The following is an 18,026-nucleotide window of genomic DNA, read 5'->3' on the forward strand; positions in this document are numbered from 1 at the left end:
CCCGGATCCAACGTCTTATAATAACCAAATCTTATTCCCAAAGCCATTCCAAAGAGCGGTCATGCTCGCTCCCTCCTGTACCTCTTCTTGTACCGCGAATATACCAGTATATATACCAGAAGTCACCTCTCGTACCGACGAAGGCGCGGAACTTTTGCACACCGCCGCAAAATAAATAGGACAGCGTTGCCAAACCCGAAACAAGACCCTTTGAAAAGGGTTAACTTCGTTCAAATTTAAACTAACTTCGTTAAAAAAAAGTTAAAACTTCGGCGGGTTGGTAACTCATAATTAAGATCGATAAAACCATCAGCGCGGGGACAGGAACAAGGGCGTGCACAAAGAAGACGACGACACAGCACTGAACTGCCAATCAAAGAATTTTTTCCCCTGCAAACGGGGTGCTAAATACACTCGAAAATTCCCTCTTCCAGTTCCTCTTCGTGTCACACTTCCCGATTATACGACAATCATACTCTCTTTTGTTGTTTGTTGTATCACTCAATTTGGTAGGAAGGGCGAAAATGTGCTGTCTTAAATATGGCGAAATAAATATGCGTGCGAGCCGATGGGGCAGTACCCGACACAAGGCAGATAGACAAAGAGCAATGCAACAGTTCACATCATCTGTGCTTGTGCTAGCCGTCGCCATCTTTTCTGTCTGAACGCATATGACACGTTATCGAGTAACAACGTGCATTCGGAAGAGGTTGAACAATTCATTATTGCGCTGTAATGAAGGCGCACCGGACAAATACATGGCAGGCACTATAGCAAGCATTGCTCGGCGTTTCGGGCCTTCACGATATCACAATCATCTGATAAGGCGTGAGTTCGGGCCCCTGCTACGAACTCACGTGAAGGACGGCATGGCGTATATCGGCGAACTCGATCATGCCGGATATTAGCGCACTCACCAGATAACATCACACCTGCTCTGCTTACAAGTGTGATGTTATCCGGTGAGTGGACTAATATGCGGCCTGATCGAGCTCACCGATTCGTCATGTCGACCTTCAGGTGATCTCCTAGCAGGGCCCAAACTTACGCCTGATCAGATGATTGTGATCGTGAGTTTCGAAGGCCCGAAACTCCGAGCTATGCTAGCAAGAGAGGAAAAAGTGAAACCCTATCGGCCCTCGGATTTTGCTTGCATACATCCAATGACTCACACATACCGAGGTGGTCATGAGGCCTAACCGCGTGACCCAGGTGCCCGGATTTTGGTGCAGTTCAAGGCAAGGAGTGTCAGACGTCGACCTGACCAGACAGGGGCGAGAATCGCACTACGCCTTGCCGCCTGCCAGGAGGTCTTTGAGAACGTAGGCTCTCAATCGAAAACGTGTCGTATCTGTCCTTCTTCACTACCTGTCTCGGAGAACCCGCTTGGTTGTATTACGGTAATTCGATTTTTGTTATCACTTTTCTTTCTGACCAAAGTACGTTCTTTCCGAGTTTTCATTTGAGCTATTATTTCAGGCAGCGAACCGTTCGACAAAACGAGGGAGAGCGCCCGCGTCTGCTCTCTGTCAAAAAGATTGATTTTCGCGCTGGTTTCGTCATCAACAGACGCGACACGACCTGTGAGAGAGAGGGATAGGGGAGGAGCAAAAGGGAGCAGCATCATCCGTGCCCCCGTGGTCACTGTCGCACTCGCACCCTCGCACGCCATCTGCGTTCACTTCACATTTTCACGGCAGAAGCAGTCGGAACATCGATGCTGCTCCATGCTCGTGTGATCTTGCGTTATTATTGAGAATTTTGACACTCACGACAGCGCTGTGTTTCGACGTGAACATCAGGCCGAGAAGCGTCGTTGTATCGGAAGAAAGCCTCCGCAGATCATCCGGTATTTTTAGCTGTCCCCTGGACGCGATGGCAAGTGAGTAAAATTGGGACGGATTTCTTTCTGCTTCCGAGGATCTCAGTGTCGTCTGCTCCGTTACATTACCTTCTCGTGGATGTGCCCGGAGGTATCGAATATACCTTGCCGTGTGGGGAGCGCAAAATAGGAGCACTGTTTTGTGTTTGTGTAGGCTGGCTGCTGTTCGTAAATTTTACGCGAGTGCAGGTTACGATGTGAGTGACGCGAATCAGCGCGCGGCAGATGTCACCGCGAAGCGCGTTGTTTTGGCGGGAAACCGAAGTGTTGTACTGTAGTGTAAAGAGAAGTGGAGGCAGTTTGGCCAGAAACATAGGAAAACGGGGAGGTCTTGGAATGTGTTCCTTTTGCCTAATAAATTAGGAAGGGGTACCGCACTTCTCCGTGGATTATCTCGTGGAATTCTACCTGAACGAACGAACGAATGGCGTTAGTAAATCCAACCCACTTCGGTTGCCGTCCAGGTTCGGCATTCAACCATACGTTTGCAGAATCAGAAAAAATACTTTTCACTGGAACAAGACACGCTGCGGAAGAACAGGAAAATGAGGGTGTTGAATGGCGAGCTACGCCCACTGTTGAACTCTTCTGGCGTAGGTATCGCCCTAATATTGAGGAAAGACACGTGTGGAAATATTATTTCATGCTGCTGACTTGTATGTGTATTCCTCGCCCTTCGACGCATTTGTATGGCTATCCTTGTCTTTCAGAGGGCAACAGTCGCCAGCACGAAGTCCTAGTACGATTGGAACAACGTCGGTTCTTCAATTTCGTAAAGCCGCCAAAATACTTCCGAATGAGTCCGATTTATCAAAATGTTGGGTAATCCCTGTTTAAATTCGCCTTGTGCTGCTAGTATAGAATAGACACACGCTCGACACGCTCGTCGCTTTCTCCTTGCTGTAATACTGCGGATTTATTGCTGTTTTCCTGAGGACAATTAACTGGGAACAAAGGCCAACGATAGCGTACCTCTTGTCTGTATAACAGGCCTTCCTCTACCCAGCAAGGAATTATCAGAATGGTTTGACAGAAGATATTGACGTCTGATAAACTTAGTTTTTCGTGTCTTAGGGTGTTCTCGCATCGTGCATGTTTCTGGTTTTCAAGCATCCATCAGGCCTTCTCAACGCTTTCAGGTTTAGCTGTGTGCAGTTTTGTAAATTTCCTCATTAATGCTGCATGTGGTACCACTGAGCCGTGCCTTACATCGTTCCGCTATTTCTTTCTTCTTCTTCTTTTTTGCGACTCCCAGAACTTTCAAAGTTCTTTCCACACGTGTCCTTCACAGTGGTCAATGACCTCGCTGCGGCATGCGATTTAACGTAAGAACTCCATAGAGCCGTTATGTAACGACTGCCAGAGACCCTAATGGCTGCTGTGTAACGTAGGCGTTCCCAGGATGTTTTTCCAAAGTGCTTCCAGGGGGCAAAGCGTGCCTACACACGCACACACACACACACACACCTCTTTTCCTGGAGACGGACACTTCGGACTGTGCTGGCGGTCATGACGAGCTGTGACTAACTAGCACATCATTTTCACAAATAACCTTGGAGCTCAAAGGGGAGGAGGTCCCCCCTTGCCCCCCCCCCCCTTCTCCGTACGCCCATGTTGTTTTTGTGGTCTGGTCTGGTTACACCAAGGTCGAATGATAGTAAGGAGCAGTGTGTGTGTGTCATATTCGCTGCTCAGAAAAGCGACGCACAGCTGTCGATAAACTTTTTTTTTACACACGCATAGGCTGTATGAAGCTGTCTCTCATACAGCGTTTACGATATAGCGAACAGCTGTGCGTTTCGTGAAGGGCTTAGAAAAAAAAAAAAAACTGTGCACGTCACGGGGCTTGTTGCAAAAGAGCAGCGCCATGTCATTATTACTTGTGTTTACGAAGATATCAGGGGTCGAGTAACGCTTCCGGGACGTTTAGTCTAGATCGCCCTGCCTTTATCTAGGACGAGCAAAGCGTAGTGCCGGTTGCATAGAAACGATCGCTGGTAAAGCAAGTACCTGAAAAGTATGAGCGGCCAATGGGGATGCAGGCAGAATTGAGCCGTTGCCGCGTTGCCGATCGTGCCCAGAGGTACGGGCGGGGCACGGTGTGCGATTTAAATCACTCGCGCTTAAATCGGCGATTTTAATCGCGATTAAGACCATCTTTATTTTCTGTGATTTAAATAACTTCCCCCTCCCCCTTTTTTTATGTTCTGCTTGAAAATGATACCCGCTGTGGATGTGCAGTGCCACACTTCACCAAGAAGCCGACGAAAATGAAAGGAACGTTGCAAACAGGCGCAAAATAAAGTGGAAAGAGGCATACGGCTCTGCGTAGGGCCAGTGGTTAGAACGTGCGACCACCATGAATTCTCCGTCTGCGAAGAAGGTACCTACGTCGATGTGTTTTTCAAAGTGCGTTGCGATCCAGTCTGGATTTTGACTCTTGTTCTATTACGTGTAGCGTTGTTTCCTCTTTACATTGCAATTTCCAACATAAAGACTCCAGTCAAAGACATAAATAACTATTTTCGCGCATAATCTTCATGACATAACTCTCTTGTGCCTTCTCTCCTCCCACAACTTCCCTTTCACTCACAGTTCCCCTCTCCCTTTCACCTTACCCTTTCCCGTGGCCGGGGCGCAGACAATTGCTCACCAAAAAACTGCTGAGGCCGGACAACTGCTCACTGCAGAACCGTTGAAGCCGGACAATTACTCACCGCCTCTTTCACAACACTTATGATTTTATTTCGCGTTTATGGCGCCTGCAGCGTTTGCAACTGGTCGGGGGTCCATGATGTTCATTCTACACTTGTCCATGAAACATGCAGGAATGACACTCGAACAAGATGTGGTACATTACAATTTATTTCATATGCAAAAAGTGGTATGGCCTTTGAATAACAGGACAGATGAAAGTAATCTTGGAACAAGAATGAGGTCGTGTACACACACGATGCCTCTCAAGAAAATAATTACTTACATTTGTTTTCTTACTTACATAATTACATCTTGTCACCTCTGGCAGGAGTAGGCAGTAATAATCAAGATTTTTATTATAGTACAAGTAAGTAACAGTTCCAGAAAAGTACTAATGTCAGAGATATGGAACAGCTATGACTGAGGTGTCACTAACGTGCAAGTTCAAAATCAATACCTCAATTTCGTGCATTATACAGTGAATGCTCTTTCAGTCAAACATCACATTAGCTGAAACTTGTGGTCAACTCAAACACACCATGGTGAACATGAAAGAACTGATGTTCTAAGGCTGAGGCTGTCCCTTCAGATGACGCACCCTTTAAGTCGCTGAAAAGGCGTGTTAGCTTAGCTCAATTGGTAGAGCCCTGGACCGGCAATCCAGAAGATGGGGGTTCGAGTCCTACAGCTGGCTAACCTTTTCAGTGACTTTCATCATACACCATGGTGCACAGGGATATTCACTCTGTTGTAGAGTGCAGTCCACTAGTCGAATTACTGCTTTGCTCAAACAAGAAGTGCTGGATACTGGCTGTTGCAGTTACTAAATGTTTACTGTAGCACACAGTAAAGTGCACCTAAGAAATAGGTATTACAATGAATAAGCAAATACTGAAAACTGTTTAGTTGTACTGTGGTACAAAGCTTTACTATTAATGCTTGGCTCCACACTCTAGCGATACCTTCTACTGAAGGAGATGAAGCGCTTTCACCTGTTTGCGAGGCACGGTGCCACATTCATGTCATTCCAGAGCAGATGACTGCAGTGTCCACAGCCTGTGAAATTAGGATTTAAAAAATTGCGAAAATGAGAGAACGCAAGCAACAGATTTGAAAACACAGTCTCTACATGCATATACGTGCGGTGAAATTCCTTCAAGTCAAAATGAATGAGAACTCTGTTTTGGTTAATCACATTGTCATAAATAATGTAGCATAACTCTACCATAAAGTCCACTACATAGATCAAGAACATCTATTGGACCACTCCAGCTCTGAGCCCGAACATATCATCTCACTGGTGAAAGTGATCATGCTGTGGAAGCTCATTCAAGCTCAAGATCATTCCTGCTGTTGAAGCTGCACGAACTGTCCCGCAAGATAACAGAGATATCCCAGAAGGCCTACATCATGAGCAAGCTGACAAAACAAGTGCTCTTCGTGAACCAGTGAGGCGGAGATCACGACAAGACCAATAAACGAGTTCAATCAGTCATGTTCGTTACACGTGCAAATTCTCCTTTAATATTTAGGCGCCAAGCGTCCTACGTTTACTCAAAATTTATGCTACAACTATGACAGCATCTATCACCTTTAAGGCCTCCCATTTTCCTGTGTTTGTGTGTCTGCTTAGTGAAGAACGCCGAGCTCAATGGAGGTCACATATCAACCCAGATCACCGTTCATGCATTTTTCAATATGACAGAGTAGCTTACCATACCTAAACTTCTTGCACAGACCAAGCTATATCGGTAACACGCACTGAAACTTTGAGTATTGACGTTCCATCCCCGTAAGAAATTACGCAGCGTACACGTTTACAGACATTATTTGTCATGCTAGCACAACCTGCGGTTGAAACAGGTATACGAGACCTGACATAAAAGGCTAGCATGACGTTGCAGCGTACAACATTTGGAGAGGCACATTCGGGAGGCAGAAAAACGAATACGTACCTGCACCAACTGCCATTTTTGTTTTTGTTTTTTTGTGGATTGGCTTGGTTATCTGGCGCTCATGCACTTCCGGTCGGCTTCGGCTACTACAATATGGCGAAGTCCGCGTTTTGCCGTTGAGGAGGAAAGTCCCTCCGTTCAACTCCTTTGCTCTCTCCCATTTTCCTCCTCAGGCCTTTGCTTCTAGTCTCTCCTTATGATTTCTATGGGTAGCCAGAAACAGAGCGCCACGTTGCGGCAGGAGGGCGCATAGACGAGGGTGGTCCCATAAGTTTCCGGCCCGAGGTAGAAAATGCGATTAAGGACTCGTGGCGCCATCTGTTGGAGGGCCGGAGCACCACCCTCAACCCTCTCCATGCTTTTGTCGGTTGGAGAGCGGCATTTCAAACAGCTAGGGTGCACTCTTCAGTGAAAAAAAATTCTTAAAATGAAAAAAAATCGAGTACCGTGCTGTGATAAAATTCTTGACAAAAGAGGAACTCTCGCCTAAAGCAAAAACGGTAAAAGACTGGGCTAAGCAGTTTCGACCGGGGCGAGAGTCCATTGAAGATGATCCACGCGATGGTCGTCCAGTGGAAGTGGTGACACAAGAAAATTTGTCTCTTGTCGAGGAGGAAGTGCTGAGCGACAGGCGTCTGAAGGTGAAGGAAATCTCAGAAAGGCTGGGGCTCTCCAAAACAACGGTTTTTCGCATAATCGGCGAGGGCCTTCACATGAAAAAGGTCAGTGCGAGATGGGTGCCACGACTTCTCTCGTCAGTTCAAAAGCAACAGCGCGTCTTCTGTGCCAAAGAGTATTTGGAGCTCTCAAGAGAACGAAGAAGAAATATTGAAGTCAATTGCCACAGGGGATGAGACTATGGTGCTCTACTATGATCCCCTTTCGAAAAAGGAGTCGATGGAATGGCGCAAACCAGGAGAAGCACCCCCAAGAAAAGCCAAGGTCACACAGTCCACAAAGAAGATCATGGCAACAATATTTTGGGATTGTCACGGGATCCTCCTCATCGACTTCGCAGAGAGGAACACCACAGTGAATGCGACTTATTATGCTTCACTCCTGCACCGACTGCGAGACGCCATCAAGGCAAAGAGGCGCGGCAGGTTGAGTCGAGGTGTCCGGTTGCTCCAGGACAATGCCCCTGTCCACACGGCTTCTGTTGCCAAGGCTGCACTGAAGGAGTGCGGCTTCGAAGAAATCCGCCACCCACCCTACAGTCCAGACTTGGCACCGAGTGACTACTTCCTGTTCTCAAACTTGAAGGGGGATCTCAGTGGACGGAGATTTCAAAACGATAATGAGGTGCAAGAGGCAGTTTTCCAGCATTTTGCGGACAAAACTTCGGACTATTTTTTCAAGGGTATAAGAATGCTGGTTGAAAGCTGTCAAAAGCGCATCGAAGTTAAGGGTGACTATGTCGAAAAGTGATACACTTGTTTCGTCTCTATGACTATTAAATGTTGCTCGGGCCGGAAACTTATGGAACCACCCTCGTATTCCCTGTCTCGCGCGCTGTTCCCTGCTTCGCTGTTAGGACGGGTTATCTGCCGGACATCCATATAGGACATCTGCCGTGATTGGGCATATCCACAGCAGGGTGCGGACAATTGCTCACCGGGCAAAGAAACGGAACGAAGACAAATTACTCACCGACATTTGCTCACCCCGCGCCCTTTTCCATGAGCCCATCCTGACAGTTTCATAACTTATTTTCATTGCTTCCACTGTGTGGAATAGTGAATGATAATAAGAGTTGTATTTTTGAAATTGCGATTTTAGTTTTCGAACCGTTTAGAAACGAAAAGAATGCATCGTCCGACAGATGCTAAAAATCAGCTTCAGTCTTCCCTTTGAGGAGTTAATAATACGTTATGAGATATGATATAATATGACATAATAAGATATGAGAGATGTCAGTCGTCTTGCTCATTTAATAGGCCGGTGTCATAACTCTCTCTTCTTTGTGGGTTGGAGGTGTTGAAATGAAAATTTTTAGTCGGCATTTGTGTGGCACTGATTTCTCAAGAAAAGAGGAAATAAGTGGGGAAACCTTCCAATGCTCGTTATCTGTACAAGAAATACTAGACGAAGGAACTCCACATCGCATACACAAAGCAGCACCGCTCCCTGAGATATGAAGTACAAAAAGACCTTTCTGAGGTTCACCTATATATACCCACTTTACATGGGCGCAGGAGGATTTCACCATCGCTTCCTTCTTCCAAATGCACAATCAAAGCCACGATTCCCGGGGATTCGAGCCCCTGATAAGGTAAAATCAGGAGAGAGATAGAGAAAAAATATGGGTTATCCTTTGTTTTAACACTTTTGCGTAGGGAGGGAAATCACTGTCCAATTTGCACCACACTATGTTGAACTGCTATCTTTCCAGTCATAAACGAGTGAAGAACCTGATCACAGTTGTCTCGCGAGGTAAAGTCACAAATTATCAATTATTATCAGTAAACAACCGATGTTACGGTTATCGCATACGCTATACCTCTATGCCAGTGTTACGCACTGCCGCCTCAACCCGCTTATAATGCTTGGTATGCGCAGGAAATCTGTCTTGTGTACCTATTGCCCGCGCACAAAATAATGTACTATATACAGTCACATTTCTCGAGAAACGCTCGACTTTCGTTTGCTCTCGGAAATGAAAAGCAGTGGAAAGTAATTTCATCAGTACCGCAATGTTTGCACGGCAACACAAGCAGAGTGAAGCGTGCGCGATGTTCTCTCATGATGGTGCCTTTGTTTGGTTTAGCTGCATGACCCGGTAATCAACTTATGCTGCCATTCGATATAGTCTCCTCTACTTTTCGTTCGTTGTTTAGATTGTGATGTTATTTCCTGGTTTGGTCAGATAATTTCGGACGAGCAAAAAAGTTCGGTGTTCCCCATGAAACAACAACAATTATATTCTGACGATGAAGCGGGGAGGTTTTCCACTCTAGGAGTGGAACGCTACCCCATAGCTAGGGGGTCTATGTGAGTGATGACGATGATGAGAGATGACCACGACCTACTGGAGATGACGGTGATGATCTGAGCGGCGATCCTGGTCGTGGTGGTTTGAATGTCCGAGGGCGCTGTCGGGGTCACAAGGAGTCCAGACCACCCGAGCAGCACAATATGTCGGGTGAGGGTCGGGGTCCCATCGGGGCAACCGGGCCGCTGCTGGTCAATACCGCGTACCGGGAGCCAGCACGATCCCGTCTGGACATCGGTGGAGAGAAACGAGAGAGTAAGGAGGGTAGCGTCGACCCCCGACAGGTAACGGGGCTATACCCGACGGCCTGGGTTCTGCGCCGCACACCACCGGCTGGCTACCGGCCCTCGGCGCGCATGTGACCGTACCATTCCGCGCATGCGTGAATATTTGTTTCCCTCTCCTCTAATTCTCTTTAGTTTGTTTGTGGTGTCCGTTGGCCAGACGCGCTGTCAACCGCCAAATAAAACAAGTATGTTTGCCATAAGGCAAACATACAGAACACGCAGGTAAGTTTACGCAGGTAAACATGCAGGTAAGTTTTTCGTTTTCTAACATCGTTTTCTCTTTTTGCTAACATCTGTGTTGCGTACACAACAGCAACAGCATCGTAACAACAGTGCTGCAAGGTCCGCTCAAGGTGGGCATTGGCATGTTGCTCTATGGTATCACATAGTCGTGTTACGCAATGTCTTGCAGGTCTTGAAGGGAAGTATGAAGGTTGAAGGGAAGAAGGGAAATATACTCACCGTACTACTTGACATATATATAAGAAAAAACAGTGAAGTCAGTGGAACAGCGTTTGCAAGCGTTGCAGCAGTTCAATGAAACGTACTGCCAGAGAAATTTGGTTACAAACTTCGACATCCCGGACCTCCCTGTGAAAACTAAAGGCGATCTTCTCAAGCTTGACACAGTACTGGCAAAGGCCAGAGGCAGGGCACATATGGTGAGTTATTCTTGTGGTTTTGGGATGCATAGTTCCTGTCTAACGAATTTTTCTTGTTAATCTTCTTTTCAGATTGAGATGCTGTCCCGGCTGGGAGGGAACTCAATTCAAGAAACGGTGCAGATTGTGATGAACAAGCTGCTGACCAACAGTGTAGCATTGCTCCACAGTCTGAAGGGCGCTCAGCAGAAGCATAACTTCTCCACTTTGCGACTACATTCTTGCATTCTTGGTGATTATCCTGGTGTTCTAGGACGCTCCTTTGCCGAGCCCATAGTATAGCGAAATCAGGCTCCTCATCACTAAAAGACGCTCCGGGATGTTACAGTTACGCTTATTGTACAGTAGATGTCCTTCAAGGCTATGCATGGTTCAGGTGCTCACCGGCAAGTGCTTAATGTGTGTCGCGCTAAAAAATGAGTTTCGTGCATTTAGGTTAGCACCTGTAACACCTATTAAATTCTCCCTCTCTTTTACAGAAGTACTTCTAAAGCGGTACCCAGCATCGACAGAGAAAGACATTGACGGAAAACTTGGTCGCTTTCTTGCCGGGGCGCAAGACCGAGAAGGGGACGTGAAGCCCGCAAGAGGGAAGTTACAGCAGAGGCCGGGAACAGCGAACAAGAATAGAATACTTCCTGCGATGAAAACGGCGAACAAGGAAAGAACATCTGCTTTTATTTTTTAAAGAAGCAAATATTTGAAAGAGTACCGAAATAAACTGTTCCAAGCATTTCGAAAGGCCTTGGATGTATTTATTTCTTAATGTGGTAACTCTAGTTATCCAAAATCATCACTCAATCACCCAAAAAACCTAGCATCCCGAGCGGCAGAGTGCGCGAGATATCGGTATCAAAATCACGTCGGGGAACTGTCGGGCATGGGTACCCATGGCCAGTACCGGGCCAGCACTGGTGCGATGTTGCAAAATGGATGACTCCCCGGTGCCGTACCGCGGTGGATCCCCAACCCTCCGCCGGTATCGGTCCGGTCGGATGTGCTACTCGGGCAGTCGCCTAAAAAAAAAAGAAAAAAAAAAACCAACTACGTGACGTAAGGCCGCCCAGGAGTGGGCCGCGGTGTCCCAACATGTTGTATAGATAAGTCTGATACGTCTGCCAAAACTACTATTTCGCGGTTCAGGGGGGATGCATGAATATGCTATAGGACTGACAGATTTGTAGAGAGGACACAACGTAGTGGCTCTTTACTGTGTTCAAAAAGAAAAGCTAGAAGCATTAAAATTTGCATGACTATCGAAAGTTTGCGTACTGTAGTTCATTCAACACATGACAACTGCCTGACATGCACGGAACATTGTTTGTATCACAGTTACATATATCTGGAAGTAATTAAGTTGCAAGAAACGTTGCTGAAACCAAAATGGGTAACTCAGTTACAGTTACTCGTGAAATGTAATTGAGTCACTCTTCAATTGGATTGGATTGGAATTACTTCAGGTTATGTGCCTTTAAAGTGACAAGACGTCAACTCGTTGCCCACAGACCACTAAGTATGGTTTACTAAGCAGATCTGACGGGGCCAATGTTTGTGTGCAATAAAACGACTCTGTAGAAACAAAACACATCAAGAGAAATTAGATACCACATCTAACACTGGTCGCTTTTTTTTTAACTAACATAACGGTTTAAAACGGTATAACATACCGTCATAACATACTACATCTATAGCGCTACTCGCGTGATTGAACATTCAAATGGTGTAACCAAGACTGGATCAATCAAAATGAAAGTTGAAGATCCCCATTGCTGACCTTCACAAATTTATATTTAGCTAATATCTTGTTTTTGTATACTTGCAGTGCCTGTAAGTGCAAGGCAAAAGGAAATCTTGAACGTTGTATAGAATGCTTATGCTTTGAAAGTGTACTATAGTACAGACAAATGTACAATAGACCCGTTTTAAATCAGTGCACCTATCGCCCCCCCCCCCACACACACACACACCCCATCACGTGAAACTGATTACCTGGGAGTTGCACATGTACATTTCCTGCATGCTGTTGGGGAACCGAACTTGTGTCTCTGTGGTAGTATATGCTCTCTTCTCCGCTAACGTAAAGACAGGACGTTTCATACGTGCTTTCAGTGTCTGGAGTTCCATGAACCACTTGGGGGCGAGCACCCACTTGCATAAACTTCCTTTGCCCTCCCATCCTCGTATCGTTCCCACGTAGAGTGTCAGTTTACTTCTCCTCTGTGGTGTCTCCGTCTCTCAACCTGTGCGGACGTGTGTGAATCAGTCTCGAAACGGCATATTCGCGGATGGCATCCCCTCTTCCTGCCGCTTCCCCGCGCATTTAGTCCACATGCACCTCGACGGCATTTGTACTTGGCGTGCAGCCACCCCTGCAATGTCTGCCAGTTTCCGCTTACTAACAGCATCGTTAGTTGTCGACCTCTCAGAGCATTGTTGAAGTTGTTGAGAGGTGCGGAAACGCCTACATTCGAGCTGCGCGCACTCAATGTCATCATCGCCCATCTCATGGCCCGGAAATTTAGCTAAAAACGATGGAAATAGGCAGGCCTTTAGGCCCTCAAAAATGCCAAGATAGGCAATCAAATGCAAAAATAGGCACGTTAATTTGCACGCTCTTTGGCTTTGTTTGTGTTTCAGAATGCTCCATCCAGGAAAACGTGCTCATTTAAAGGCCATATACGGTACAAGATTTGACTTACTATATGGTACACGAATGCTGAGGAGGCCTAGAACCAAGATATATTGAATGATACTTTTAGTTCTCCACCCTCGATTATCTTGAAAGGCCAAGGAAGGGCAAATATTTTGATGAACCCTTCTAGTAAACCAAGGTACAAAAAAAAAAAAAATAAATAAAATAAAGAAGGAAAAGAAAGGCAAACACGCGGAAACGAAAAGCAAACTGCCGCACTAAACATGAGCCTGCAAGGCGCACTCGCAGTTTCACCCATAAACAACAACAATGACAACAACATATAAATCATGACGATGACATGGGGCGATTCACCCCTAAAAAAAGGCTGTTATGGCATCTAAAAATGCGAACAATGCAATTCAATAGAGTCGATAAAAAGGCAGGCAGCCCCCAAAATGTCGCATTTAGGCGTTTATAGGCACATGCAGGCAAATGCCTCAAATTCCGGGCCCTCCAGTCATTATCCCATGGATATAACAAGATCGCGGGTTCTATCCCTACCGAGGACGGTAGCAATGGGGGGGAGGTAAACGTTGCCTCCAGCATGGTGTGTCTGAGATTTCCGGCACACGTCAAAAGAACCCCCGGGCGGGGGTTCTTTTGACGTCACGTGCAGCATGTCGCCGCACTAGGACACACCTTACGTGTAAATCTACTACAATTACCTGTTATAATTACGTGAAGAAAATCAATGTGCAAGTTTCCGGCGATGCAGGACAAAAAATGCTGATGCTCTTAACCGTCTTCGTTATTTTTGATAATATAATTACCGTAGATATGTGTGTATGTGTGTGTCCTCCGAGAACTTATTCGCCATACACAACTTAGCATTGTTCTCCTAAGCTACTCATATATATCTAACTGACGAAGGTCGCTGGCATTCGGTAGTCAGTCTGAGAACTCAACACGTAAAAGAAAAACAGCAAAAACGTCGCAGTGTGGAAAAAGCGAAAGCGAAATGTACCGTATTTTCCGGTATTTAACGCGCACCGCAATGGTGCTACAAGCTTATGTACTGCTACCAGTATACACAATAAACCAAAGCGGTGTATCATATATGCATTATTTGAAACACATTTAGTCAAATCCGTTAAACTCCGGTGCAACATCTTTGGTGTCATAGTATACTTCAGTCTCCTCTGTGCTTTCCGTTTCGCGTCCCTATACGCAATTCTTCTGAAATGAATTCAAGATTATTGACTGCTGAATAGCATCCTTAAGCAGCATCATTAACCTTTATGAAGTCGAGTGCCCTTTAGCCGGTTTTGTCAACTGACCCTAAGAGATATGCGAGAAAGCCACAGCATACTCTGGAAGAGGCTAGAATTTGTACGTCTCCGACATGCATGAAAAGGAATTCTGCAGGAAAATATTTCCGTGTATAACGCGCACCGAGAGAACGCGCAGGACGTCTTCAGAATGCTTTTTTACTGTATAACGCGCGCGTTGTACACCGGAATATACGGTAACTGCTTCTTGAGCTCGAGTTACAAGGAAAATGCAATTAACTTAGCTTCTAATCTTAGAAAGTACTCACATACAGTAAAGTTAATTACAGTAACCTAGATACCTGTAAGTACGTAATTCACAGCTCTGCTCCTTACATGCGTGAAAGTACGGACATGTGAAGCTTCTGGTTGCTCTCCAAACTCCTCGTTGCTAACTACACCAAAAAATTACTCTAAATGTGCGTTGATTCGCACCAAAACTCGGTATACGATCAAAAGTTTCACACGTTCTGTATCTTTTTAAGTTACGTAGTGGGACTTTACGAGAATTTTTATCAGAAAGTGCAGGTGATTTCGCAAATTGTACCCCTGGGTGTTCTTTCCCAGATGCATTGTGGATGTCATGTAGCTAACAAAAAGACTGGATAAGGATCATGTTTGAGTAACCCCACTGTACAATCACTTCGAGCTCCCGTACAGCTTTATAAGACTTGCCACCGTCGACGGCCGCAATGGAACCCGCGGCCTCTTTCCGAGCACCACGCAGAGCAATACCAGAGTGGCGTGAGGGAGCCAGACGTGCAGGAGCCATTTATCACTGGAGCGTCGCTTTGCAGGACCACTTAGCAGGGTCACCCGTGCAGCCTTTCTCTGTCCCTTTTCCAACTACATTAATCGGTATATTGGACATGTTGACCCTGACAGCAGGAGTATCTAGGCGAAACTTTCCTTTCCTTTATAAAATGGTCTGTCACACTTTGATACATGGGTTTCACTACAGCATGTGCGCGTTGTACTGCACGCGAGAGTAGCGAGGACAGCAGAACACGCATAAGGGGTTTGTCTACAACAGTTTGTCTATCAGCGGGGGAGGATGTAAAGTTTGGAGAAACCACGTGACCAAGTGTCTGTCCAGGCACAAGGCAGCAATAAGGGGGCAGTCGTGAACCGGCACGGGCCCGCAGAAGAAAGCACGTGCTCCTCAACTTCGAATCTTGTTCCCTTATTGTGTTAGACTGACGAATGAAGTCACTCCACGGGCAATAGGGGAGAGAGGGAAACTGAGGAGCTGCGCAGACAGCTGACCTAGTTGCATAGCTTATTTTTTCTACGTGTCGTGCTTTGGCGAGATATAAGCTGAACATAACAGGAGTAGGCAGCCTAACTGGTGTTGGCCTGACGACATTAGCATTGCCTTGAGTTTGAGGGAAAACACCGGACGAGAAGAACACACGTCCTGTGTTTCCCCTCGAACTCAAGGCAATGTTAATGTCGTCGAGATATAAGCCCTTGAAGATGATGCCCGCGTCAGGCTCTGACGTCAGACAAGATAGAACCGCAGCCATTCTCACTGGCTGCTCACTGGGAGAAGCAAGTGACCTCCACTGTCTCAAGTGCTGCCTCACCGGCGGTGACGCCTGTAGCGATGTCTGTCCAAGCCTCTGTGACCCCCTTTGTTCTAAAACATATATCATTGAATGCAAGTCCACGTCGATGCAAATTGCTGCCAAGAGCAGAAGGGCAAGAGAGCGTGTGCCTGTAGTTTCTCCTTGTCTCGGGGAACCTTTTTACCTTCTTCTTCTTTCAAATTGGTCTTCTGCGTTTATCTTATGGCGAATTCGGTTGGTCATTTCGGAGCAACTTTTTTTGCCAGATCTCGAGCAGTCATGTTCGCTTGGTCAAAATGAAGCAAATCTCGCATGTTCGCGTGGCGCTTTCCGAGCGCTCGGAATTTGCTAGCTAGCACTTTTTTTGCCCGGTCTCAAAACGGTCGAGCAGCAGATTGCTCAACTGTATCCGGTGTCGTCACATCCGCACTGCAACGGTGGCGAGTGCCCTCATTGGCCCGCATGTTGAAATCACGTGGTTTAGCAGACGACAGAACCCGAAGACTTGCGACCGCGACGCCCCTAGCGTGATCCAAGTACCTAAAACCGCTAGATTCCCAGCAATCATGTTCGGGTGGCAACGGTCACGTGATCCAACTCAGTCGCCGACCTAGCAATTTCCGAGCGCTCGGCCGTTTTGCTACGAAATGACCACCCGAATTCGTCATTAGATAACTCGGGACGAAGTGTCCCAACCCCTAAAAACTTTTCGCAAAATGCTGTGGACGAGCTATCATTTTACAGGAAATAGGTTGGACTTTGCGTCGATAATTTTGGGGCACGTAAATAAACGTGAACGAAATTAATTACAATTAATTCATTGCCCTGCTGCTTTCTTTATTTGCCTCGACGAGACTACACGAAACAAGTTATACTTGGACGCGTGCGGCGCACCCACCACCACCACCACCACCACCACCACCACCACCACCAACAACAACAACAACAACAACGACAAATAAATCATGACTATGACTTGGGGTGATTCACCACTGGAGAGCAGTACAATACCCCATTACACGCGAAGCATTAGATGTGAGATATGAAAATGAAGTTAAAGTTACAGTTATGTGCAAGTACAACAATGGAGCTCTCCTCCACTGGCTCCGCTGCGCTACGTCACAAAAAGGAAGGCGAAGAAAAAAAAAACATGAAAGAAGCAGGGGCGGATCTAGAGGGAGGGTCCAGATGTCCTAACCCCTCCTCAATTTCAGTCTCCACATAGGGTTTAATTGACCCTAGATCACCTATCTAGCATGTTCTCCATGACTGGACCCCCTTCTCAGAAAAATCCTGGATCCGCCCCTGGAAAGAAGCACCAATGGCCATTGAGATACAGAGGAGGACTCTACAGCGTCTGGAGCAAACCGATAGACAAGGGGAACTACACATCAGAAGACCTCGACGGTGTTGCACATGGCTCTGACGTGGGCCAAGAATTGCAGCCAGGTTGCAATGAACGTCTGTCGGCTAGCAGTACACTCACCCACCAAGCGTCCTCGAAGCTCCCGAGTTATGGCGAAAGTATGATTCGTTTTTCCAGCTCCGTATACGTATAGGGTTCCGTGTTTTCGAATTTATCGGATTTCGCATGAATCAACAAGAAGAGCTAGCAACCGAATAATGGTGCAACGTGATTGGTTGTTCTACTGTATAGTTTTTACTTTGTACTGAAGGCACGAGTTCAATTTGCCGATGTATGGGCTTTCCTGCGTACGCATCCGACTGTTACACGTCGATTACTCTTTGCAATGTTATGTGCTTCAGCGAATAGAAACATCAAGATAGAAAACTGTTCGTTGTGATCTGTTTACTCGGTTCCATTCACATTCTACCGACAAGGTTGGTTGGTTGGTTGGTTTTAACGAAAAATCAAATGGAGATTTTGGCCTCACTAATGTGAGGCCCGCAACTCCACATCACTTGCACCAGTTACTTTGGTGAAAAACTCCTTGAATGATGAAGCCAATGAAGGTGAGCAGGAGGATGGCGATGATGATGCTGTTGATGATGATTAGTG

At 46.4% G+C, this 18,026-nt stretch overlaps 1 protein-coding gene across 8 annotated transcripts in view; it reads left to right on the forward strand.

Annotated features, from left to right (window-relative positions):
- Window positions 1-1,259: 1,259 nt before the first annotated feature.
- LOC135386118 (beta-1,3-galactosyltransferase 5-like) overlaps window positions 1,260-18,026 on the forward strand; it is a 44,142-nt gene continuing 27,375 nt past the window's right edge. For 4 of the 8 annotated variants that reach the window (XM_064615865.1, XM_064615868.1, XM_064615864.1 and 1 more), the window contains exon 1: window positions 1,499-1,882. The gene's annotated coding sequence lies outside the window, so the exon portion shown is untranslated. Of the gene's footprint in view, window positions 1,401-1,484; window positions 1,883-2,592; window positions 2,655-10,225; window positions 10,476-10,547; window positions 10,708-10,954; window positions 11,201-18,026 lie in introns of those variants that run through there. The other 4 variants (XM_064615866.1, XM_064615867.1, XR_010420602.1 and 1 more) reach the window with 3 other exon arrangements.

The sequence above is a fragment of the Ornithodoros turicata genome, chromosome 2 (genome assembly GCF_037126465.1).
Source record: "Ornithodoros turicata isolate Travis chromosome 2, ASM3712646v1, whole genome shotgun sequence".
Classification (NCBI taxonomy): domain Eukaryota; kingdom Metazoa; phylum Arthropoda; class Arachnida; order Ixodida; family Argasidae; genus Ornithodoros; species Ornithodoros turicata.